The sequence below is a fragment of the Nicotiana tabacum genome, chromosome 2 (assembly GCF_000715075.1).
Source record: "Nicotiana tabacum cultivar K326 chromosome 2, ASM71507v2, whole genome shotgun sequence".
Classification (NCBI taxonomy): domain Eukaryota; kingdom Viridiplantae; phylum Streptophyta; class Magnoliopsida; order Solanales; family Solanaceae; genus Nicotiana; species Nicotiana tabacum.
The window spans coordinates 129,108,601-129,135,156 of NC_134081.1; positions in this window are offsets into that span (position 1 = coordinate 129,108,601).

Genomic DNA, 26,556 nt, shown 5'->3' on the forward strand with positions numbered 1-26,556 from the left:
AGTTGACTTATGTGGATTATTTGATGACATGTACATCCTTTCCCTTATTTGTTTAAAATTCTATGAAATATCCCCTCCCCTTATTCCCATTTATTTCCTATGACATGAAAATCATTCACTCCATTTCTTTCATCTTGTTTAAGACTACTACATCATGTCTCTCTCGGCCCTATCTCCCTATTTGCTTCATTTAATTACGTTCTCGCATGTTTTCATGAGTTAAACTTACTTTTCTCTTCCGTCTTTCCCTTTTTGTTTTGTCTCCCATTTATATTGTTTACTGTTTTTACGCACTTTCATCATGTAAATATTTGGCAACGTGTTACTATTTTTGCATAAAGCATGCTCCCACATCATACTCCACTCGTGCTTATTATCAACATAGCGGCGCTTGATAAGTGTCCGCATTTTCCTAAAAAATATCCCATTAAACTAGAAAGGATTATTTGCACTAGACTAGCCGATCAGCGGTGCAATCGACGGTCCCGTGCCTTTCCCTCTCGAGTTGTTCACTTGAGAGTACCAGTCTAGACCTTTCTAGAAACCACACTATGATTTGAAATGTACTTGCATCATGATAAACCTAATATGTATTGAGATGTCATTGACGCATCAACCCGCTTAGATGAACCTTGTCCAAAGTCAAACGAGATTTCCATAATCCCAAAGGACACTATCATATCATGTGCATTACTTGGAGAAAACATATCAACATGCTTATCATTATTGCGTAAATAGTCGAATCTGGAGGGGAAATGGCTAACTTTTATTTGTTTGCAATAAATGAAGCCTGGTGGAATAACCTTGCACCATGTGACAATAATCATGTATGGATGGTATTGGGTAACCTGCCATCTTTGCTGAACATTCAACCAAACAGGGAACTGATCGAGGCTGCTACCATGTTCTGGGGTGAAAAGAGAGTCATTTTCCGATTTAGCAATATAGAAATGACTCATCTACTGGAAGAAATAGGGGGTTTAGCCAAGTTACCATGGGATAGTCTAGGACTATTGGTGCCATAAAATCGCACTCCACGCGGTTTTCTAAAAATGTTGGGTTTTAACAAGAATGATAAACTGGTATGTCTGAAGAAATCGTATATCCCTTTTGAATTTCTCTATGAGCGTTATGGGCATATCAAATCATATTACCTTCATCATGAGTATCTAGCCATTACCTCATGCATTGCTCTAATTTTCCTTATACGGCGCCTAGGAAGAAAGCAAGAACTGGCAAAGGAGCCAATGCCACCCCAAGAGTGGTAGTTGATTCTATACCTGATGATGCGGGTGAGCACCCAAGGGGTGAGGATATTCCCTCAGCTACTACACCGCCTGATTCTACTACCCCTGCTTCGACTGCACCAATCCCAACTCTTATCGATGGTGCAGTTGTTCAACCTCCAGCCCCAGCTTCCAGTCTTAGTATATTTGATGGGGATCTTAGGGGAGCCATACAGATGTTGACTCAGATAGTGGCTTCTCAGGCCCAGAGATCTAATGTTGCACCTATTTCTTCAAGTCAGCCAGGGGATTTCATACTTCCAGGGTGAATATGTTTCTTCAGTTTAATCCTCTAGTGTTCACAGGTACTGATCCTGAGGAGGACCGGCAAGACTTTACTGATGAGATGCACAAGAACCTCTAAGTTATGCGTGCTACTAAGACAGAGGGAGCGGAGTTGGACTCCTACCTCCTGAAAAAGGTGGCCTCTTCTTGGTTTGAGTTGTGGGAGGACTCCCGTGAGTAGGGGAGCTCTTCAGCGAGGTGGAGTGAGTTTGCTGACGCCTTCATTGAACATTTCATGCCTGCCGAGAATAAGGCGGCCCGTGTCGCTGAGTTTGAGATCCTGAATCAGGGTAGAATAAATGTGTGGGAGAACCATATGTGGTTCATGTACTTGTCCAAGTACGCAATTTTCATGTTTCCCACTATGGAGGCCAGAGTGCACCGGTTTGTGTAGGGCCTCAGCCCCATGGTTATCATTGAGGCTGCTACATATGCCTTGAATTCTAATATGAACTAAGGGATGATGGTGGCGGTTGCTCAAGCCACGGAGACCTGCAAATTGAAGAATGGAATGGAGGGTCGTCAGGGCCATCCCAGTCCTTTACTTAGTCTTTGGTCAGTGCATAGCCAGTAGGCCCCAGTTAGCAGTAGCGGAGTCATTTCAGGATCAGTTAGGGCAACAGGGGATCATACCAGTAGGGTCGGCCTGGAGGGAGATTCTAGCAGCAGCGGAGGCCCCCATGCCTTAGTTGCGGGAAGATACATTTTAGGGCCTGCTTCATAGACCAACCCATATGCTACGGGTGCGGTATCAGGGGTCACATTCAGAGGGATTGCCATTCGTCCTGCCAGAGTGTGGGCAGGGGTACAGCACAACCATCTGGTTTTGTAGCCACTACATCTGCAGCAACTTCTGTAGTTCGAGGCACTCCAGCACCCGCAGAGCATGGTGCAGTTAGGGGTGGTGCACAGAGTTTGGGATGACCCAACCGTTTCTATGTTATGAGGGGTCACCAGAGTTTTGAGGCTTCTCCAAATGTTGTCACATGTATATTGACTTTCCAATCTCATGATGTATATGCCTTTATTGATCCCAGTTCCACTTTGTCATATGTCACTCCCTTTGTTGCTATGGAATTTAGGATAGAACCGGAACAGCTTCATGAACCATTCTCTGTATCTACTCCAGTTGGTGAGTCTATTATGACCGCGCGAGTTTATAGGGATTGTGTCATCATGATGCAGGATTGGTACATCATGGCTGATCTCATTGAATTAGGAATGGTCGATTTTGATGTAATAATGGGGATAGATTGGCTTTGTTCATGTTTTTCCAAGCTTGATTGTCGAACTAGGACTGTTAGGTTTGAATTCCCAAATGAGCCAGTTATTGAATGGAATGGGGATGATACATTGCCGAAGGGTAGGTTTATCTTAAGGGCACGAAGATGATCAACAAAGGGTGTATTTATCATTTGGTTTGGGTTACGGACACTGATTTTGAGGTTCCTACACTTGAGTCTGTGCCAGTGGTGAATGAATTTCCGGAGGTCTTTCTTGATGGCCCATTGGGATCCCACCGGCCAGAAAGATTGATTTTGGAATTTATTTGATTTCAGGCACGCAACTTATATCTATTCGACCGTGCATAATGGCACCGGCAGAATTTAAGGAACAAATGGAGCAGTTGAAGGACATGTTAGAGAAGTGTTTCATCTGAACGAGCGTGTCACCTTGGGGTGCACCAGTTCTCTTTCTAAGGAAGAAATATGGGTCACTGAGAATGTGTATTAACTATCGGTAACTCAATAAGGTCACCACTAAGAATAATTACCCACTATTAAGGATATATAACTTGTTTGACTACCTACAGGGTGCTAAGTATTTCTCCAAGATTGACCTAAGATCAAGGTACCATCAATTGAAGATCAGGGAACATGATATTGCGAAAAAACCTTTTAGGACCCGATATGGGCACTTTGAATTTCTGGTAATGTCTTTTGGGATAACAAATGCCCCGCCAACTTTCATGGATCTTATGAATCAAGTCTTCAGGCCTTTTATTGACTCCTTTGTGATAGTGTTCATTGACGATATTCTTGTATATTCATGAAGTCGAGAGGATCATGCCAATCATCTCAGGGCAGTTATGCAGACTCTATATTAGCACAAGTTATATGCGATGTTTTCGAAGTGTGCATTTTGGCTTGAATATGTCATATTATTGGGTCATGTCATCTCCACAGAAGGAATTAAGGTTGATTTGCATAAGATCGCAGTTATGAAAAATTGGCCGAGGACTACAACACTAATAAAGATTTGTAGATTCTTGGGTTTAACTGGGTATTATAGAAAGTTTGTGTAGGGGTTCTCTACTCTTGCCTCCCCATTGACTAAATTGATGTAAAAAGTAGTTAAGTTCCAATGGTGCTTGTGAAAATAGCTTCCAGGAGTTGAAATCACGATTGACTACAACACCGGTCTTGACCCTACCAGAAGGTACATATGGGTTTGTGGTATATTGTGATGCTTCAAGAATCGCACTAGGGTGTGTGTTGATGCAACATGGCAAGGTGATCGCTTACACTTCTAGGTAGCTCAAAAATCATGAGAAGAACTATCCAACACATGACTTAGAGCTCGCGACGGTGGTTTTTGCATTGATAATTTGGCGTCATTATTTGTATGGGGTCCATGTGGATATATTCACGGACCAGAAGAGCCTTCAATATATTTTCAAATAGAAGGAAAGGCAAAGAAGATGGCTTGAGTTACTCAAGGACTACGACACTGATATTCTATATCATCCGGGGAAGGCTAATGTCGTGGCGGATGATGTTAGCCAAAAATCCTTGGGTAGTTCGGCTCACTTAGAGACACATCAAAGGCCGTTGGCCAAGGAAGTTCACCGGTTGGCTAGTTTTAGAGTTCTATTTGCGGAAGCAATACGACAATCCGTTGTTGGTACAATTAAAGGAGGGAATTCATAAACATAAGACCATGGCTTTTTCTCTTAGCATGGATGATTGTATGCTAAGGTACCAAGGGCGATTATGTGTTCCTGATGTAGATGGTCTTGGGGAAAGAATCATGATCGAGGTTCACACTTCCAGGTATTCCGTGCATCAAGGCTGTACAAAGATGTACCATGATCTTAAAGAAGTCTACTAGTGGAACGATATGAAAAAGAATGTAGCAGACTTTGTGGCAAGATGTCCACATTCTCAACAAGTAAAGGCCGAACATCAAAAGTCCGGTGGGTTGGCACAAAACATAGAAATTGCGATGTGGAAATGGGTGATGATCAATATGGAATTTGTGGTGGGACTACCTCGCACGCCTCACAATTTCGACTAGATTTCGGTGATTTTAGACCAACTCATAAAATCAGCGCACTCCTTACTTGATAAGGCTACCGAGACTGCGAACCAGTAAGCTTAGTTGTATATGAAGGAAATAGTCAGGCTGCATGGCACTCTAGTTTCTATTATCTCCGATCGAAGGGCACATTTCACAGCTAACTTTTGGAGGAAATTTCAGCAAGGTTTGGGTACTCAAGTGAATCTTAGTACAACTTTCCATCCACAGACCGATGGGCATGAAAAGCGTACCATTCAGACGCTTGAGAGTATGTTGTGTGCTTTTGTTCTCGACTTTAAGGGTTGCTGGGATGATCACTTGCCACTCATAGAATTTTCCTACAACAACAGTTGTCATTATAGCATTCAGATGGCGCCGTTCGAGGCTCTATATAGCAGGAGATGTAGATCTCCTATTGGGTGGTTCGAGATTGGGGAAGCAGAGTTGATAGGGCCCGAACTTGTGCATCAAGCAATGGAGAAGGTTAAGATCATTAAGGAATGGTTGAAAACTACCCAAAGCCACTAGAAGTCCTATCGGGATGTACGTCATAGGGAATTGGTGTTCCAAGATGATTATTGGGTATTCTTGAAGGTTTCCCCCATGAAGGGTGTAATGCAATTTGGTAAGATAGGAAAATAGAGTCTGAGTTATGTCTAACCATACAGAATTATTCAGAGGATTGGTCAGGTGGCTTACAGGCTAGAACTGCCTCTAAAGATGTCTTTAGTGCACCCAATGTTTCATGTATCCATGTTGAAGAAGGTGGTTGGAGATCTGCCGCTTATTGTTCCAGTGGAGACTATAGAGGTTAATGAGGAATTGACTTATGAACAGATTCCAGTTGCCATTCTTGATAGGCAAGTCCGAATGCTGAGAAACAAATAGATTGCCTTCGTGAAAGTGTTATGGTGAAGGCAACAGGTCAAAGAGGCCACCTGGGAATCCGAGGAAGAGATGAAGAAGGCGTATCCTCATTTGTTTGAGTAGCTATGTAGTTGCGTCCATAAAAAATGTTAAAATCTAACTTTCTACAAATTATGTTTCCCTTGTACAACTTATATTAAGGATACTCTTTTTTTAATGTAATGTTTATGGCGTTGTGGCCGGTGTTGTTTCCATGTTTTACATCGTTGTGATGTGGTTATGCTATTAGGACTGGTTCTAGGATTCTCTGGTTGTGGATAGGCCAAATTACAGGGTAGACTCTTGCGAATGTTTTGGAAATTCAGGGAGTTAGGAAAGAATTTGGAACTGCTGGTGTGAGAAGTAACATTGGGGGTCACATTGGATGCTAATTGTGGATTTTGACCCTCATTCGAAGACGAATGATCCAAAGCGGGGAAGGATGTGAGGCACCGTAAAATTTCACCTAAAACCTGGGGTTTTGGGGAATTGATGAAAAAATTGTTGCATAGCAGGGCATTTATATGATCCATTATACGGCCGTAGAACTTCTCCGCGTATCGCAGATCTGCCGCGGAGTGAAGTAGAGAAATGGGCCAATATTCTCATGTTCTGAGTTGTTCCCAATAAATTCAATCGTCCTGAGTAAGCAAAGTGATGAGAATTATGTATTCAAAATGTGTTGTGAATGTTCCTATCACATTATGTTATCCTTCGGGAATGTGTTCAAGAATGATATGTGTGTTAAAATGTTATGGCTTTGAGTCGCATTTCAAATGAAAGCTAGTATGCCAAACTGTGTGAGAAAAACTCAATATGCTTAAGACTCTTAATTGCTCATATGTGTATCTAAAGTTTTGATTGAAAATGTCTTATTATTGATAATCTATAAAGATGGTTGGAAGAGGAATAAGTGAATTGGGGATGCCCATATGTGGATGTTTTAACTAATGTTATGCTTTGTAAGTAGTTTCAATGTGTTTTGTCTTCTTACATATTCTTGGGTGGAAATTGTGTTTTGCCATTTTTGTGGAAAAGTGTTTCAATAGTAAATGATGTGTTACTCGCTTATGATTTTAAATTGTGCTTCGATTGCCAACCATTTATATATGTTTAAAGTCTTCATTACTAATGAACTTAAAGTTGTGATTTTCAGAATATTATATTTGTTGATATTTATGATGATGATACATGATAGGGATGATACGAAAGTGTGGAATATCAAATACGGTCACCGTGCCTTGAATAATGAATCTTGTGAATGGTCAAAAGAGCCAAGGGAATATTGCTATTGTGATTGGTTGAAAGTACTAATGAAGATTTATACAATGTGAAAGATGATGAGGTAAATATATTTGTATTTATGTTAACTTTGTGTGCAAACCAAAAATGTTTTGGGAGTATCGATAGTCACGGAGGAAGGGTAGGTTGAAATAATCTAACCCCAAAACTACACGTGCCGGTGTAGGAGTGAATTGTGACTATTCCCCTTAATTGGGATGAGATTGATGTGTAAAATTACTTCCCCTTAGTTGGTATGAGATGATTGATATTAAAGGATGATCTTGATCCGCACGGCATTGTGGTGAGATTGTCTAGTCGATCGGGTCATGATCGGACGCCATGTCGCACACATGGTGGTGATTGTGCTTGAAATTGTAATTGAAATTGTGATTGTGGTCGATGTCTCGGATGAGATGGCCTAGACGATCGGGTCATGATCGGACTCCGTGCTAAAAGTATGGTGGTATTCATATTGCGAACATTGGTATTTGAACGATGATATTGTGAATAATGGTATATCGGTGCTAAAGATCTCACAACAAAAAATAATACTATCTTCATATTTTTGAAATTTATATGTCTTAACTTGGAAATTGGATATCATTGATTGTTGTTTGTTGTTTCCATGGTTTTCCCTTTTATGTGGGCATTCTATTTTGAAAGAGGACAACTGACGGGGCACTGCATCTTCTATGGATGCATGTGGTTCATCAGCGGGCAACTTTCGTCCTCATTAGAAGTCACTATCTATTCAGTAGGTTTTGCTGAGCCCTACACTATTCCGGGCATTAAGTCATCTTGCATGCATGTAATGAGAAGTGTGATTCTACTCCCTAGCCCCCGATTTCGGGATTGGACTGAAATTAGGTAATGAGAAGTGTGATTCTTGAGTATTATTAATGCATGCATGTACCATCAAGGTTTGTGGGAAGTTTATTGAGCTCAAATGGGTACACATTGGGTTGTAGGATTAAGGAATCCACCATAGGAGAACCTTGAAACCTTAATGCACACCTAGTGCTTAATAAAATGCTCAAATGAGCTGAAACCCCGAATATCTTCCTAATTATGGTTCAATTTGTCATGTTTCTAATAGATTGAAGTCGCAAGTATTACTGGATCATTGTAGTAATGTAAGGAAGTACAAGTAAGGTATGTTGGCTAAACGCCTATTGTAGAATCGATTTCCATGATATCCTCGTAAGTTGTGATTATGGTTGGCTCAATTTCTTATTTCTCATGTTCTGAGTCCTTCCTAATAAAATTGATTATTCTAAAATAAGTCTTGTGTTGAAAGATGTATGCACTCAAAATGTGTTCCAAATCTTCCTATCATATCATGATTCCCTCCGAGAATGTAATCTAGTATGATCAATGTACAAAAGGTGTTGTGATTTAAAATCATGTTTCAATTGCAAGTTAGTATACCTAATTGTGGAAGAGAAGCTCAGTGTCTTTAAGACCTTCGTCTGCTCATATGTGTACTTAATGACTTGATTTGAAATTCACTTATTGATGATAATCCATGGTAACGCTTGAATGTTATAGAGGTGAGTATGAAATATGAAATACGGCCGACGTGCCGAGAATGATATTACAATTGTGGCCACTAGTGCCAATGAAATGGGAATATGTGTGAAATATTATGAAGTGAGTTGTAACTCCTTCAAATAATACATGCTTTAGGAGTATTGTTTAGTCACCAAGGAAGGGTAGATCAAAATAACCTAACCCCGAAACTACACATGCTAGTGTAGGAGTGATTGAGGGGTAAATCCCCATGTTGATTTGATGAGATTGTTTTCCCCTTTTATGGGATGAGATTGATGTGTTGAGATATTTCTCCTTAAGTGGGATGAGATTATTGCTAGCGAGATTTGATATGATGTCGATCCAAATAGAATTGTGGTGATACGGCTTAGCCGATCGGGCGTAGATCGGATGCCATGTCGCGCACATGGTGGTGTTGTGATTGGATGTCTCAAGGTGAGACGGCTTACCTGATCGGGTTGACATAGGACTCAATGCTAAAAGAACGGTGGTGTATTGGTACTAAAGATCTCCAAACTTCAAAATAATGAACCTTACCTGAAATTTATCTTTTTCTTAAGTTGGCACTTTAATACTATTTAAGGCTCTCGTTGATTTCATGTTTCCTTCTTATTTTACTATTACTCGTTCTATTGAGAGTGTGTTTAGTTTTACATACTAGTACTATTCCTTATGTACCAACGTCCCCTTTGCTGGGGCCGCTGCATCTTTAATGGTTGCAGGTGGTTCCACAACAAGCTGTATTGATCAGTGATGGCAGTACACCCTCTCCTCAGCTGACTTGATGCGCCCCCCTTCATTTTGGGGTCTTGTATCTCTTGTCCTCTATGTATATTTTTTTGAGGTACAGCCGGAGCATTGTTACAGGTACTATCACGCTACTCTTTATGTATATCTATTAAAGGCTCCGTAGACATAGTGCGGGTTGTACCTTGTTTATGGGGAAGTCAAACTAGTAATGTTGTAATTGTATCACGCGTTCCACTCCTAAACTATAAATGTGTAATGTATTATTTTGGAGACTTTAAAATGTCTTAATTATTGGTAATTTATTTGTTTTAGTTCATGTGATCTTCTCAGTATAATTAATGAAAATATATCTTCTCTTTACTCATGGGTATCTTCTGGTAGAAGGCATTGTACATGCTTGCTTGGTTGGGTTATCTCAGTTCAGCACCGGTCGCGCTCCCCGAGGTCGGGGCATGACATATGAATGCCTTGATTAAAGTATTACATGTAGCTTATGTGCCTACCAGTATCACTAGCGGGGAGATGGCTAACATGGTAGGACAGGTACTGGAGAGTCACAAAATTACTTTCCACGAACTGAGCTACCGCCGGAAGGGTTGATTCACAACAAAGCATTGCTCATCACTATGCAATTTGAAGACAAGTTCATTGCCAGTGTCCTGATAGATGGAGGTTCGTGCCTGAACATATGCTCACTAACTACTTTGAAAAGACTTGAAAAGGCCTGCATGAGAAATGGATGGGAAGCATTAATGTGAAAGTGTTCGATGGATCTCAGAGAGCCAGTATTGGGGAAATCAATCTTGATCTAATAGATGGGCGCGACCTGGTTTGATGTCGAATTCCAAGTGCTAGACATATCTGCCACCTACAACTTGTTATCGGTACGACCATGGATACACGTAGATGGGGAAATCGTTTCTACTCTGCGCCATGTTGTGATGTTGAGAGGAATCATCAAGAGGTAATTATTCACGGGGATGGAAGCAACCCTATACACACCAACCAGACTGTGCCAGTTATCGAGAGAAGGAGGAAATTTGGAGGAGAAACATACAACCGCATTGTGCGGGTATATGCAAGAAAGTGAAGTTTCCTAGTAGTTCGGTAGACTTTCAAAGATAAGTACAAAATCCATCATGAGACCTAAGCAACCTAGTGATCCAATACTAACTTGTCACGATCTAACTCCCACCGGAGCCACGATGGTGCCTAACACTACTTGCCAGCAAGCCAACGGTCTCATAATATCTTAATCATTTGAATATATCATAAGTATCTGCTAAAAATAATTGAAAAAATTCTACAACCATCCCAAAATCCGGTGTCAATGAGTACATGTGCACTACTGAGTATCAAACATAAACAAATCCCTAGTAGAACTGTCTGTGTAATAGAATAGTACTGAAGAAAATAAAGGAAAAGTGAGTCAAGGCATGCTGATGTCATAGCACCCTTTAAGTCTCCAAGGAGGTACTAGCATGGATCTAGCGATCACCACGCACTGATGCACCTGGATCTACACACGAAGTGCATAGTGTAGTATGAGTACAATCGACCCCATGTACTCAATAAGCAACAAAACTAACCTTGGGCTGAACGTAACCACGAGCTTAGAAGAAGACAGTCAGCTTCCAATGTAATGAAAACATAAGTAAAATAATGACAATAACAATAAATAACATAAAGGAATTAACATAGTCGGCTCGTTCATATTACAAAAATTTAGACATGATTTAAAGTTCAACAATTGAAGCCCAAAACTGATAGGAACAAGTCAGTTACAACTAGCATAAGGAATGGTACATCTCTATGCCTACATGTCAAGTATGCATGTCAAATGAATGATTTCACAGTGATATTCCTAGATACTCTCACTCTAAAAATACTCAATTTGCCTATCTCAAATGCCCACTCATCATACGCACGCAATCACTCATCATTGTACAAGTGCCTGGCATCAATGCCCCTCACCAATGCACATGTACATATCATTGTGCCTGCTCTAACTATTGATATGTCAGACTCCGCAGGGGCGGATCCTGCCCAAGCGCTAATCAAAGCCAATAAAGCCTGATGCGGCATGCAACCCAATCCACATAATAATAATAGTAATAAAGCCAATATGGGCTGCTGCTTCGTGCAGGCCGATCAAAAATAACACTCTCAACACGGCTCTAAGGCCCACCTCAATTACCAATCTCTCAAGTCTCAAGGGCTCACAATCTCATACCACTCAGCCCATCATGATAACATGCGATGTAACAATGAATGATGAACATAGACTGAGATATGATATGTAAACAAAGAACCATGACTAAGTGTAAAATTACTGTTAATGCATATAACTCAAACAACGTAAATAGTGTCATTAGGTCTCAATCGAATATGCACATAACCTAAACATGATTTCTAACATGAATCAAAATGCAATTACTCTAACAAGTAGTAATTACACGGATAACACAAGACTTGAAAGCAACGCAGTAAAAAAATCAACCCGGATTATGATTAGCACGGTTCACGCCCACACGCCTATCACCTAACATGTGTTTCAGCCCAACGTAACACAAATAAACTGTTTTCCAATGATAAATACCCTCAATTCCAAGTTTAGAAATGTTACATACCTCAAAATGCTTAAATCAATACTCCAACAAGCCTTGCCTCACTAATAGACCTCCAAACGACCAGAATCTAGTAAAATCAACTTAATATAATCAATACGTGCTATGGGAATTTATTCCATATGTAAAGCTAAGATCTTTAACAAAAATCAAAAAGTCAACCCCGGGCCGCACCTCGGAACACGACAAAATTCACAAATTCTGAACACTTATTCAATTACGAGTCCAAACATACCAAAATTATTTAATTCCAACCACAAATTGACCCTCAAGTCATCACATCTCACTCTCCAACAACATAGTCTAAAACCACCAAATTTCACTTCAAAATCACATAAACTACGTGTAATAATCAATATTTATCAATAAAAATGATGAATCATCAGTTACCGCTTCGATTATGATGAAAAGTACTCCACATATTTCCCTTAGCTGAACTCCACAACTCCAAAAATGAGAAAAATTCGAAACCCCTCGAGATATAAGATCTGTTAGTGAAATCGCATCTATGATCAAAATCATCGCTTTTGTGGTCAAAATCTCGCACTTGCGAGCTTCACTTAAGTCCCTGACCTTACGTACTTGCGGCCACATTCGCACTTAGGGATTTCAAAAAATACACCCATTCTCGCTTCTGTGCTCAACTGACCGAATCTACGGTCTCGTGTTTCCCGCGTCCAGCCAAACCCCGCTCTTGTATACCTTCGTACGCAGAAGTGCATCTGCTTATGCAGGAACCCCTTCATATCTACAACCGCTCATCAACCAATCCAACCTCGCAGAAGCGTACAAGTTGCCGCACCTGCTGCCAGCACCTCGTAGGTGCTCTTACATCAGACTTGAAGCAATCAACATTTCCTTAAGTCCAAATTTGAATCTGAATCGCATCTAAGGCCCTCAGGACATCATTCAAACATACCAACACGTCCTAAAACACAATATAAACATAGTCGAAGCCTCATATCACATCAAACAACATCAAAATCATGAATCACACCCCAATTTAAGCCTAATGAAATAAATGAACTTCCTACTTCTAAAAATGTTGCTGAACCGCATCCAATAAACTTCGAATGGCCTCAAATTTTGCACACTAGTCTCAAATGAGACAATAGACCTATTCCAACTCCAGGAACCAAAATCAAAACCCGGTACCAAAACTTTCTACGCTTGATCAAACCTCTCAAACTTCTAATCTTTCGACTTTCCAACTTTCACCAAAAAGCGCCAAACAAGCTTACGGACCTTCGAATCAATATCCAAACATACGCCTAAGTCCGAAATAACCATACGAAGCTATTTGAACCGTCAAAACTCCATTACACAGTTGTCTACACAAAAGCTAAACTCTTGTTAACTCTTTCAACTTATGCTTCCAACATTGGGAGTAAGTATCCAGCTTCACTCCAAAACTTCTCCAAAACAACTCCAACCACCCCTAAAGTCACATAACCACAATTAAACATAGAAGAGATAATAAATAGGGTAACAGGGCTACAATATACAAAAAGACCGGCCGCGTCATTACAATACCCATGATCTTCCACCTCTTCAATTTTTTAGTAAAGAAGGTGCAGATCATGACCCCAAGATAAGAAAAAAGAATGTTGTTTTCCTCTCAGGATAAAAACCACCATCAAGTGACATTGAATCAACAATAAATTGGCAGTCCGAAAATTCTATTTCACAAAATAGAATATTGAACAACATAGATAGCACTTTTAAAAATATTAGGTTGTAGAGAAGCCTTCTAAGCATGCAGAACTCATCAAAGCCTTAGAGCATAATTTAGCAAGCTTGCAGTGCGATATTTGTCCGCCGGATACTTTTCTTTTCCATTTCTTCCAGTAGTAGAAGAAAGAGATGGTGTCTTTAAGAGAAAAAATAAACCTCACAAAAATGGATCACTTTGTTCCCTAGACAACCATAAGTTCTCAAGTCACTTCTCTTCCTCCCAAGTATATTCTCTTCCCAAAGATATTACCTTCCTTTGCTAAATTTTCATGTAACACTCCATATATTCGGATTAGGTATGAATGTGTAAAATGAGTACACAGAGTGACGTACATAAGATTCAACAAAATCGATAAAGTTTATGGAAGGTCTATCTTCTAGCCTGATCAAGTGAAAATCTGTTAGGAATTCAAGAAAACATAAAACACTATATTTGTAGTCCTTTCAAATGCCCGAACAGATCTCCGTGTAATAATTTACATGTTTTTACTGGACAATGCGCATTCTTCATGCTCACCTAAGTGCTCAACCATCACGTGCATGGCAGCGCACTTGTTGCAGTGCCACCACCATTGCTACACATTCAGTTGCACGGTTGGGGCCTCAGGTGCATGGGCGCGCACCTGAAGGGTCGTTGTTAAAGCCCTATCTTGTTCCCCATACCCATACCCATAAATATTCTATAGAAAGGGAAGATCTGGAGAACCCAACTTCCTCCAAGGTCTCTCCATCATCCAAAGTAAGTTCTAATGTTGATTCTAAGCTTATTTCAATTCACCAACACCTTATTAATATGGGTAAACCATTCAAACCATTAGGTATTCGATTGAGACATTGTTGTTGAGAAAAGAATCCCTAGAACTCGAATTAAAGATGATTGAACGTTCACCCTCTAATTGATTATAGCATTGGATTAATGATTATAGACTCTAAGTTCATGATATATGAGTTGATGGGTTTGATAGAAAAGCATGAACAGTTATAGGTTTGGGTTGTTGTGTAGCACCCCGGATAAATTTGAAGTACTTAAGCCCTATTAAGAAAGTTGATGTGTGCTAATTATATTATTTTGTGCGTAGACGAGGACTATAAACGTGATGGATATAAATTTGCTATGATAATAAGTATACGAGGCATATTATAAGTGATGCGGGTTCTAAGGAGAGCCCTAAGTGTAAGTCAAGTTGGAAATTACATGATAGACTAAAGTTCGAAATGAGTATGCACAAGACCAAAATTTGGACAAGCATATCTACTTATATATAAGGAGTTATGTGATGAACAAACTTCCAAATGAAAGACCTTCGAGTCTAGTTTCTAACTCCTCAAACCGTTTGTTATTTGGACACACCTATAATAAGATATAACAAAATTACCAAAGGCTGGCAGAATGTGATTATGCGGCCAATTCTGCGACCGCAGAATGGTCGCAGAACTGACCAGTTTAGCCCAGTTTTGGGCACTAGTTTTGCGGTCCATTGTGCAGACCGCATACCCGATCTGTAGTCCATTCTGCAATCGTAGATCTGAGTTCAGAGAGTTCATTTTCCTATTTTTATAACCCGACCCCATTTTGATAAATAGCCTTTGGAGCTCATTTTGAAGACAAAAACTTGATATTTTTAGAGAGAAGTGAGAGTGTTCTAGAGAGAGGAAAAAGCTCAAGTGCTTTTTTCATAAAGATCTTATCCAAGCTTGGAAATTCAATAAGGAAATCTCATAAGATCTTCACTCAAGAGGTAAGGATCAAACCCTAGTCTTCAATTTCTAGTTTGGGGTAAACGATGGGTGATGGGGAGTATGATTCTTGGGTGTAAGAGTATTATTTATACATGCATGTACTAATAAGGTTTGTGGGAATATGTTTGAGCTCAAATAAGTAAGGATTGGGTTGTGAAGTGAAATAAATCTTGTGGAAGAACCTTGTAACCAATTTGCACACCTAGTGTTTGATAAAATGCTCGAATAAGCCGAGACCAACAATATCTTCCTAATTATGGTTCACTTTTGTTATGTTTCTAATTAGGTTGAAGTTCCTAGGATTTCCGAAACATTGTAGTAATTTAAGGAAAGTTCAAAGCGAGGTATGTTGGTTGAACCACTCTCTTAGAATTTAATTCCATGTTGTTTCCGTAAGTTTCAAGTATGGTTGGTTCAAGTTCCTTATTCTCATGTTCCGAGTTGTTCCCAATAAATTCTATCGTCCTGAGTAAGCAAAGTGACGAGAATTATGTATTCAAAATGTGTTGTGAATGTTCCTATCACATTATGTTATCCTTCGGGAATGTGTTCAAGAATGATATGTGTGTTAAAATGTTATGGCTTTGAGTCGTGTTTCAAATGAAAGCTAGTATGCCAAACTGTGTGAGAAAAACTCAATATGCTTAAGACTCTTAATTGCTCATATGTGTATCTAAAGTCTTGATTGAAAATGTCTTATTATTGATAATCTATAAAGATGGTTGGAAGAGGAATAAGTGAATTGCGGATGCCCATATGTGGATGTTTTAACTAATGTTATGCTTTGTAAGTAGTTTCAATGTGTTTTGTCTTCTTACATATTCTTGGGTGGAAATTGTGTTTTGCCATTTTTGTGGAAAAGTGTTTCAATAGTAAATGATGTGTTACTCGCTTATGATTTTAAATTGTGCTTCGATTGCCAACCATTTATATATGTTTAAAGTCTTCATTACTAATGAACTTAAAGTTGTGATTTTCAGAATATTATATTTGTTGATATTTATGATGATGATACATGATAGGGATGATACGAAAGTGTGGAATATCAAATACGGTCACCGTGCCTTGAATAATGAATCTTGTGAATGGTCAAAAGAGCCAAGGGAATATTGCTATTGTGATTGGTTGAAAGTACTAATGAAGATTTATACAATGTGAAAGATGATGAGGTAAATATATTTGTATTTATGTTAACTTTGTGTGCAAACCAAAAATGTTTTGGGAGTATCGATAGTCACGGAGGAAGGGTAGGTTGAAATAATCTAACCCCAAAACTATACGTGCCGGTGTAGGAGTGAATTGTGATTATTCCCCATAATTGGGATGAGATTGATGTGTAAAATTACTTCCCCTTAGTTGGGATGAGATTATTGATATTAAAGGATGATCTTGATTCGCATGGCATTGTGGTGAGATTGTCTAGTCGATTGGGTCATGATCGGACGCCATGTCGCACACATGGTGGTGATTATGCTTGAAATTGTAATTGAAATTGTGATTGTGGTCGATGTCTCGGATGAGATGGCCTAGACGATCGGGTCATGATCGGACTCCGTGCTAAAAGTATGGTGGTATTCATATTGCGAACATTGGTATTTGAACGATGATATTGTGAATAATGGTATATCGGTGCTAAAGATCTCACAACAAAAAATAATACTATCTTCATATTTTTGAAATTTATATGTCTTAACTTGGAAATTGGATATCCTTGATTGTTGATTGTTGTTTCCATGGTTTTCCCTTTTATGTTGGCATTCTATTTTGAAAGAGGACAGTTGACGGGGCACTGCATCTTCTATGGATGCATGTGGTTCATCAGCGAGCAACTTTCGTCCTTATTAGAAGTCACTCTCTATTCAGTAGGTTTTGCTGAGCCCTACACTATTCCAGGCTTTAAGTCATCTTGCATTGTATTTTGTACTATGAAGTATAGCCGGGGTCTTGTCGCCGACACTTCCATTCTTCACTTCTGTTGCACTTAGAGGCTCAGTAGACAGGTTGTGGGTGGTATTTGATGTTGGGAATCGAACTAGAGATGTTGGTCTTTGGAAAATAAGTTTTTCATTATATCCATAAACATGTAATAATTTGGAAATTATAAATGAAGCTGCTAATGGAAATGAAATGGGAGTTGCTAATGAAATATTTTCAATGTTTGATTAATGGAGTACATCTCCACTTTATTCATGGATGGGTTTGGGTAAAAGGAAATCGAATAGGCTTGCTCGGCCGGGTTCATTCCATTGAGCGCCAGTTGCGCTCCTCGATTTCGGGGCATGACAAACTTGGTATCAGAGCCAGGTTTTAAAGTGTCCTAGGATGTCTTGGAGCCACATCTAGTAGAGTTCTTCTTATCGGTGTGTTGCCAACCACATCTATAATGAGGAGGCTACTCGAAAATTTGAGAATTTCACACTTCTTTGGTACTCCAGATCGTGAGTTATAGCTCAAGGTAGGAAGCTAATTTCCTCGTCATGTCTCATTTTCCATATGAGTAATCCATGAGTTCGAGCTAGCGATGAGGGGATGAAAGAACCAGTTGCTAGGAGAAAATGTCCTTGTCTCCATTTTTCTGACCACGCCACCAGATCATGTGGTGAAAACACCTATGAAACGAAAGAGGTTTGTTTGTTCCATTAAGCCAGAATGCTATATTTGTAAGAAGCGCCACTTGGGGACATGTTGGATGAATCTTGAAATATGTTATGGTAGTGAAATAGACCGGTCTGCCCGATATGAGGGCAGGAACATTTTGCGGCGTGTTGTGAGTATGCTCAGGAGTCTGTTAAGGGTAGCAAGCTTGGGAAATTCGTAAGGCCTGTACAGAAAGCTGTTACAAAGATTTTTACTCATGATGTGAAGGCCTGGAAGAAAGATAAGAGGTATTCTTATGACTTATGCAAAAAGGGTAAATATCAGGTCAGTGGAGCGAGTCAGCTTAGCGGACCTCATACTAGTTGCTTGAAATGTAGGAGATGTCATTCGGGGGTTATGTCACTATGGTACCAATATATGTTATGGATATGGAATCAAGGGGCATCAGTTAAGGTACTGTCCTATCAACCTAAAGTCATCAAGTAAGTCACACCTTAGTACATCATTATGAACATGCATATTTTTTCCTTGTTGTATATGTACATAAATATGGTCTTAACAAGACGCTGAATCACAAAACATTCCATGTACTTACTTTCTGAATGAGATGCATTATTCGTGAAGCCACTCTATCACAAATTCACTTATTTACAACATATTGTGGAATTGAGCTCTATAATTATTTCCTTGAAGTGAGTTATAACCCTAGGCTATTACTACCCAATTATTTCCCCAAGTTCTCAACAAAGGGCTATACCTGATGAATTTCTTATAGGACCTTCTTATTTAAATGGATAACATCTGCTCACTTATGCTTATGCATGCACCGTCATAAAGTTTACCTATGTGGTATCAAATCCAATGTATAGTGGCCTAGTGTTGAGATTCTTCTTGAGCCATTATTTTTCTCTCCGGTGTATGTGGCTCCTATGGTTTAAGCAATCACTTTACTCCTTTGTGAATATTATCATGAATCCTTTTCACTGTGTAGTAACATTATAGCATATCTCAGTGCCTATCATATGTGTACATGTCAATTGAAAGGGGTGACTTGTCCGCAAAAACGTTTCTGGGAAATTTGAGATTTTCACAAATTCGTCATAGGAAGATCTATTTGTTGGCCCATCTCTATATGAATTTCATGTCCACTTAGATCATTCTGTAGTAAGTGGCTCACTTTGTTCCTAGTATTGTAGTTTCCCATGAAGTGGCTTGGTATGGCAGCTTGAGAGTTATTATGGTAGAAACATGTCTAGCTCATAGCAAATTGTTCATTTTCTCTAGCCAATATATGATTTCACCCCAATATTAAGATGTCCTAGCTATGTGGTTTCACTCGTGAAAGATTGAAATTAGATGCTTTCAGATTTTGGCACATATTGTGAGCATATTGATTTTTGAGACTTTAACAATCTCGAACCTTTCCTAAAAATATTTTTGTTGTGGTTCAAGCCTCAAAAATATTAGGTTCATCATTTTCATTCTTGTGGAGTCAAAATATTTATGTTCCACATGCCATTTAGTGTGATCAAAAGAACTATAAAAGTGATGCCTACGATGTCCTTTTTGTTTCATTATCCAGTCACAGTCATAGGAATGGAAAAGGAGCACGCTGGATCTCATAGGCTCATTTTTCAGCAAAATAAGAGCCTTCGAGAGGAGATATGGCCAGGTGAGGAAGGAAGTTTGAATTATTCATCCACCCACCTCCATTGGAAAAATGTTAAGACATCACTTATGGGATAAAACGAAATGCTTGAAGACTCACCAGACACCTATGGCATTTATCCAGCAAAAATTGCTAAGATCAATTTAAATGGGGAATATCGGTGCTTCGTCGCTGAAGAAGAAAGTTAAAAGAACAGGAAATATAGAAGAATATCATTAGCACACAAATTAAAATTTCACAAGAGCTGAAGAGTGAAGGCTAGAAGGGTTAAAAGACTAGCGTAATGCATAATCATGAGCCAAGAAATAATTTGCGTAAGTCTTCTAAACCTTTTTAGCCAACTTCCCTTCCATAATCCCCCTTTTTTCTAAACTAAAAACTGCACGTGTCTAAAATTATTTTCACCTCTTAACCCCCTAGGTAAGTACCCGTTTGAATAAATAAAAGTATGCACACCTTTTTTATCCTTTTCACCACTCTACCCCACAAGAAATTACTATGAGAAAAAAACACTCTGCACAAGTTTTTCACTTTTTAGCCACTTTAATCCATAAAATCCAAGTATATCGATTAATATTCCTATCCATGTCAAGCCATAAATTTCCCCAAGTTCTATGCAATCCAAATACTATTCAAGGGCCCCTTATGTCATAAAAGAAAAGTCATCCATGTCAAGCAATAAATTTATACAAAATCAATGCCAGGCAAATACTATTCATGGGTTACTTTGCCAACATCCATGTCTTCTCAAAACTAATTCTAAAATATAAGGCCATGCAATTTGTTTTCTAGTTCTTTATCATGCTTTTATGTTTTGTCTATTAGCCAAATAAGGGTCTTACATTGTAAAACTTTTATGTTAGCTGTACTTGTTTTACACCAGTTGTACTATGTAATTAAATAAGGGTAGTACATGAGGATAGTTCTAAGGTAAGTACTGATTCCTGCCAATATTCCTCATAAGAAGAACTTTCTTCTATTTTCATGAATCAGCCCAGGGAGCCAGATGTCTCCAAAGTTGACGACGATCAAGATAGGAAGACTGATAAGCCCATTCCAGAACGGAGATATGATTCTGCCACAACAAAACAAATAATGAAGAATGATCCATCACTTGATAGAGCTTGTGCTAGGTCAGATTTTAATCACAAGAAAGAAACATTGCTCATGCCAGGCACCAAGGAAGAAGTTCAAAAGATTTGGGTTACCTAAATTCTCAGGCGACATTTCTAGTTTAAGAAGGAAAATAAAATACTTAAGAAGGAGAAGGTCGGGCAGTGCAAGGAGAAATAGAGCATGTTTTATTTGTAACAAAATAGGAAATTTTGCGTGAAACTGCCCGCAGTCCAAACAGACTATTAGAATTCTCTTTGAAATTACAGATTACACAAGCGTTCATTTTAGTGATGATGACTATCTTGAATTTCTTTTCTCACTTGAAGATGAGCCCATAGAAGAGATGCTCTTTTCCTTGAATTTTTATGAGGAATATGGTGATGATCATTACTTAATTTCATAACCAAAGGCACATGTGAAAGAAAAGATCCATAGCATCATGGTGATCTCGCAAGCAGAAATCAAAGTATATGCATCAAAGTGGTACAAACCAATACATGGGAAGAGATCCACAACATCAGGGTGATCCCGCAAGTAAAATTCAAAGTCTATGCATCCAAGTGGGATAAACCAACAGATGTCATAGCTTTTATTTTACACGGGAGCATAGTCCTCACACATTATCATGCAGTCATTCCAGATGAGTAGTGGGTGTCATACTTCAAGAATTTTGACACTGCCTCTAATGGAATTCTGACCACAACCGTTATTACCAAGCACTCGATCACCATTGAATTCTTCCCAGGACAAAAGTACAAGATAGAATTCATTAGGTCACATGTCCCAGGTAAGGATTTGGTTATTGATTTTGACATTTACATGATTTTGCAGGACAAACTCCAGATCAAAGCCAATGGGATAGCATTCACAAATCACACAACACTCCTATGTAGAATCTCACATTGAATTCTTAACCAAATGTGACAATCCTTTATGGAAAAATGAAGAGTTATTCATCAAGCTGGCTTTAAAGAATGGTTGTGAGATCTCCGGCCTTGGGCAATCCGGTGATGAAGTCTAGGGAAATGCTTTCCCAAGGTCTTTTTGGGACAGCTAGTAGTTCTAAGAGTTTTGCTTGCGTCAAGCGGTCCGACTTATCCTTCTGGCATACTAGACAAGTCTTCACAAATTGAGTGACGTCATCGGCCAGTTGAGGCTAATAATATGCACAACGAAGCAATGCCATGGTGCGTTCTTCACTGCGATGACCGGCCCACAAAGTATCATGCCATTCCGCCAGAAGTTCCCTTCGTAGATCTCCTCCTTTAAGAACATAAATTCGGTTCCCTTTCATTTTTGGGAAACGATCTTTTATGTAGAACTGGCGAGTCTTGCCCTATCCTACCAAATCAATCGAATACTGTGCATCAGGATCCTTGATGAGTAGGTCCTGTATCTTGTCTTTTATGGTGGTGGTTACTTGGCTCCCTTTAGGGTGGAGAGTAGGCACACTGAGGCTAGATCAGTCCACCGACTGAGCGCATCAGCAACATGATTAGTCTTCCCACTTCGGTACTCCAGGTTGAAGTGAAATTCCGCTAGGAGTTCCTGCCACCTGGCCTGTAGACCATTCAACTTTGGCCGGGTCATGAAATGTCTAACAATTATGTTGTCTGTCTTAACCACGAATGGGGCTCCCAGTAGATAATGCCTCCAAAGGCGTAATCAATAAACGACAACCAATAATTCTTTCTTGTGGCTAGCATAGCGCCGCTCTGTATCCTGCAGTTTTCGGCTCTCCTACGGTATGGGATGCCCATCTTGTAGCAAGACTCCAGCAAGGGCATAGTCAAAGGCATCCGTTCGTACCTTGAATGGCTTGGCCAAATCAGGGAGGGCCATGACGGGGCTACTAGACATAGCCTTTTTCAATGCGTTGAAGGCCTCTGCTCGTCTGGGTCCCCAATCCCAGGGTGTGGCCATCTTGAGCAGTTCTGTCAGTGGCACTCCAATGAGGAAATGATTCTTCATAAATGGTCGATACAAGTTGCATAGGCCAAGGAACGACCTCAAGGTGTGGATATCCTTAGGCGGCGACCAATATGTGATGGCCTGAATCTTCTGTTGGTCTATCTTGATCCCGCATTCCTTGATGACATATCCGAGGAAATCAATTTGTTTCTGAGCAAAGGAGCACTTAGATAGCTTCGCATATAATTCGTGCTCCCACAATTGGGCTAGGACCTTCCGCAAGTGCTCCAGGTGTTCTTCTAATGTCTGGCTATTTACCACAATGTCATCCAAGTAGACCACCACGAATTCGTGAATGTATTCTTGGAAGACTTGGTTCATCAGGGTGCAAAATGTGGCTGGTGCATTAGTCAAACTTAATAGCATAACCAGGAAGTCGTACGACCCATATCTTGTCATGCAGGTCGTCTTGTGTTCATCACCCTTTGCAATCTGAACTTGCCAATAACATGTCCTCATGTCTATTTTGAATAACACCGTCGCACCGCCCAGTCTATTAAACAAGTCTTCCATTAAAAGAATAGGGTACGTGTTCTTCATGGTGATTTTGTTTAGAGCCCGATAATCCACACAGAGTCATAAACTTCCATCATGTTTCTTTTGCAATAGCACATGGTATGGGGATTTTGAGGGTACGATGATACCCGTGTCTAGCATTTCCGTCAATTGTCTCCGAAGTTCAGTGAGTTGTGGTTGTGATATTCTTTACGGTCCCCAGGCAGGTGGCTTTGCACCCGACACCAACTCAATCTCATGGTCCACAGTTTGCCTAGCGGGAGATGCTTTGGCATGTCTTGTGGCATGATGTCTTCAAATTCCAGTAGCAGCTCCTTCATGGGACGCGAGGAGCGTTCTATATCTTCAATTCAGAGGGTAGCCATCAACGTAGGTTCATGTCTTTTGACCCCCTTCTTCAACTGCAAGGCCGAGATGTTCTCAGCGGCCATCTTTATGGGCATGCACGGGATAATGCAAGGCTTGGCCCCATTTGTTCGCATCATCATTAGCATGTCTGCATACGGTACGGGCATGGTGTAGTTTTGCCTCAGGAATCCCAACCCCACTATCAACTCGAAGTCATCTATGATCACCACGCGAAGGTTGAATTTTCCTTCATAAGGGCCAAGCTTCACTGGTACTTCTTTGGCTATTCCACCCACTGGCTGAAGGGGTGAGTTGATAGCCATCACATGGCCTGTGCCCTTTCCTACAACTAGGCTGAGGTGCTCCACCTGTGTCTATCATCGCCCGAATGGGCTTCCATTTTATCTTTATGTCGACGAACATTAAGTTCCTCTTTTAATTAAGATGAGTCCTCTCATTCGCCTTCTTTTCCCCTTTCTTGGCGATTGGGCAAGGGTCCTTCTTCTTATGGATACCAGCATTGGTTCCCGTGAAGGACTCAAAAATAGAGCCAATAATTGCATTGAATACACCTACTGGATTATTCTGGTCCGCATCATCTGTTTCATTATCCGTTCCATCATAAATAGCTTGATGGGCGTTCATCTGTGCATGTGGGCATTCAATATTCCAATGTGGTGTGCCGCAATGACGACAAATTGAGGGGGGTTTTCTCCCCTAATCGTTGTTGTTAGATGCAGTGCTAGTACTACCTAAGGAGGGAGCCTTAGATTTGGTTGCACTCTGGTCTCCTCCACTTCTGCTAGGACGACCAGTGTTCGGCTGGCGCCCTTTGTATCCTTCTGGGACAGGCTGTTGAGGCCTGTCCTTCTGGGCTTCTACTTGATAATCCCCAAGGAACTCTGCTGCTTGAATCACCTTAGGTAATGTGTCTACCCTTTGTCTTTGCAACTCCATGTGGGCATAAGGTTTCAACCCTTCTAGGAAGGTGAAGAGTTTGTCTTTGTCCCCCATGTCGTGTATGTTTAGTATGAGTGCAGAGAATGCCCGCACGTAATCCCGCACTATTTGGTTTGGCGGAGCTCCCGTAGCTTTCACCTTGCATTGTACTCAACATTTTCGGGGAAGAATTATAGACCTATGGCTCCCTTCAGTTCTGACCATGTCGCGAGAGCATCTTCACCGGCGTTGATGGCTTTGTATTTCACCCGCCACTAGAGCTTGGGATCACCCTAAAGATACATGGCAGTAGTTTCTACCTTCTTAGTATCTTCTAGCCCCCCTAAGACATCGAAGTATTGTTCAATGTCTAAAATGAAGTTTTCCACTTCTTTCGAATTCTGAGCTCCACTGTATGGCTTTGGCTTAGGAATTTTCAGTTTTTGTGCCACAGGGGTGAGGTTCACAACACCTCCAATTTGGTTTTTGCCTCCTCGAAGCAGGCCTTGTAAAGCAGCATTGACAATGTTGAGCTGGCCTATCAAGTTATCTATAGTTTGTTGCATGGAAGTCACCCTGTCTGCCTCTTATGCCCTGTGGGCTAAATCCTCAGCACGCTCCTGTTGGAGGACCTCGAATTTACCAAAAATTCTGGCTCCCTCTATGGCAATTATTTGCCGGTCTCCTTCAGAGTCGTGACTGATGTTTTCTATGTCAACTTTGGCCTGGAGCATTCTGCGGTCCAGGTCATCCAACCTTTGCACTAGGCTGGTCTTTAGGTCAGGCACTATTTCCATGATGGGCCGTAATACATCAACCGTCTATTCAAGGATAGCGATGCGATCCCCATGATTCACCATGGTCAGAAATGGTGGTAATTGTAATGTAATCCGTCGTCCAATGTCGAGCCTAGGCTCTGATACCAACTGTTACGCGGCGCCTACGTGAGATTCTTTGGAAGGGTGACGGAAGGCTAAGCAATCAATGTCAGTGCGATTGTTGTCCGCCAACTGAGGTCCCCTCCGTATGCTAGAGTAGATTGTCAGTGCCATACGGGAAAACCAATGTCATGAGCAAATAAGAGAGCAGAAAAGAGAATTGAGAATGAAAGAAAGCTTGATTGCATTAATGAAAGCTATTACAGAAAGCAACATGATGTCGGGGGGAGAGACACTAGTACAGAGAATTATTTGTTTTCTAGAAAGTTTGATTGCTTGATCCCCCTTAATAATGCTTAAAAAAAATAAATCAAAGTTACATAACTTGACCTAAATAAGCTGTAGAAGCACACTTAAAAAATATTCATTAAAACCACTATATATCTACAATAAAAAGGACTTGGGCTTCTACAATGTAGAAACAAGTCCGTTGGCAACAACTTTATCTTTAGCATCAGGATCTGCACGCACGGCATTGTCTATGCGTGCGGTGATGTTGGCATCTGCCTGTGGCTGGGCGCTGGCGATGGCTAGCGGTGGGGTGACAGAGGCACATGCGCGCTTGTCACTTGGAACTGCCGAGACCACGGGGCCGGTCGTGGTGCTGGGCATTGGGAGGCTTGCCAGGACACCACGGGCCACGTCCAAGAGGTCATGGAGCATGGCTGGAAAGTCGCCCATGATAGTACTAACGTCCCTTTTATTGGCGGCGCTGAATCTTCAATGGGTGAAGGTGGTTCATCAGCGGGCAACTTTGGTCCTCATTAGCCGTTACTGTCTATTCATAATGTTTTGGTGAGACCTACTCTTTTCTGGGCCTGATGTCATTTGATGTTGTAATTTGTATTTTGAGGTATAGCCACGGCCTTCTTGCCGGCATTTCCATATTGCTCTTTTGTTGTACTTAGAGGCTATGTAGACATGTTGTGGGTGGTGTTTGATATTGGGAATTAAACTAGAAGTGTTGGTATTTGGCAAACATGTTTTCATTATATCTA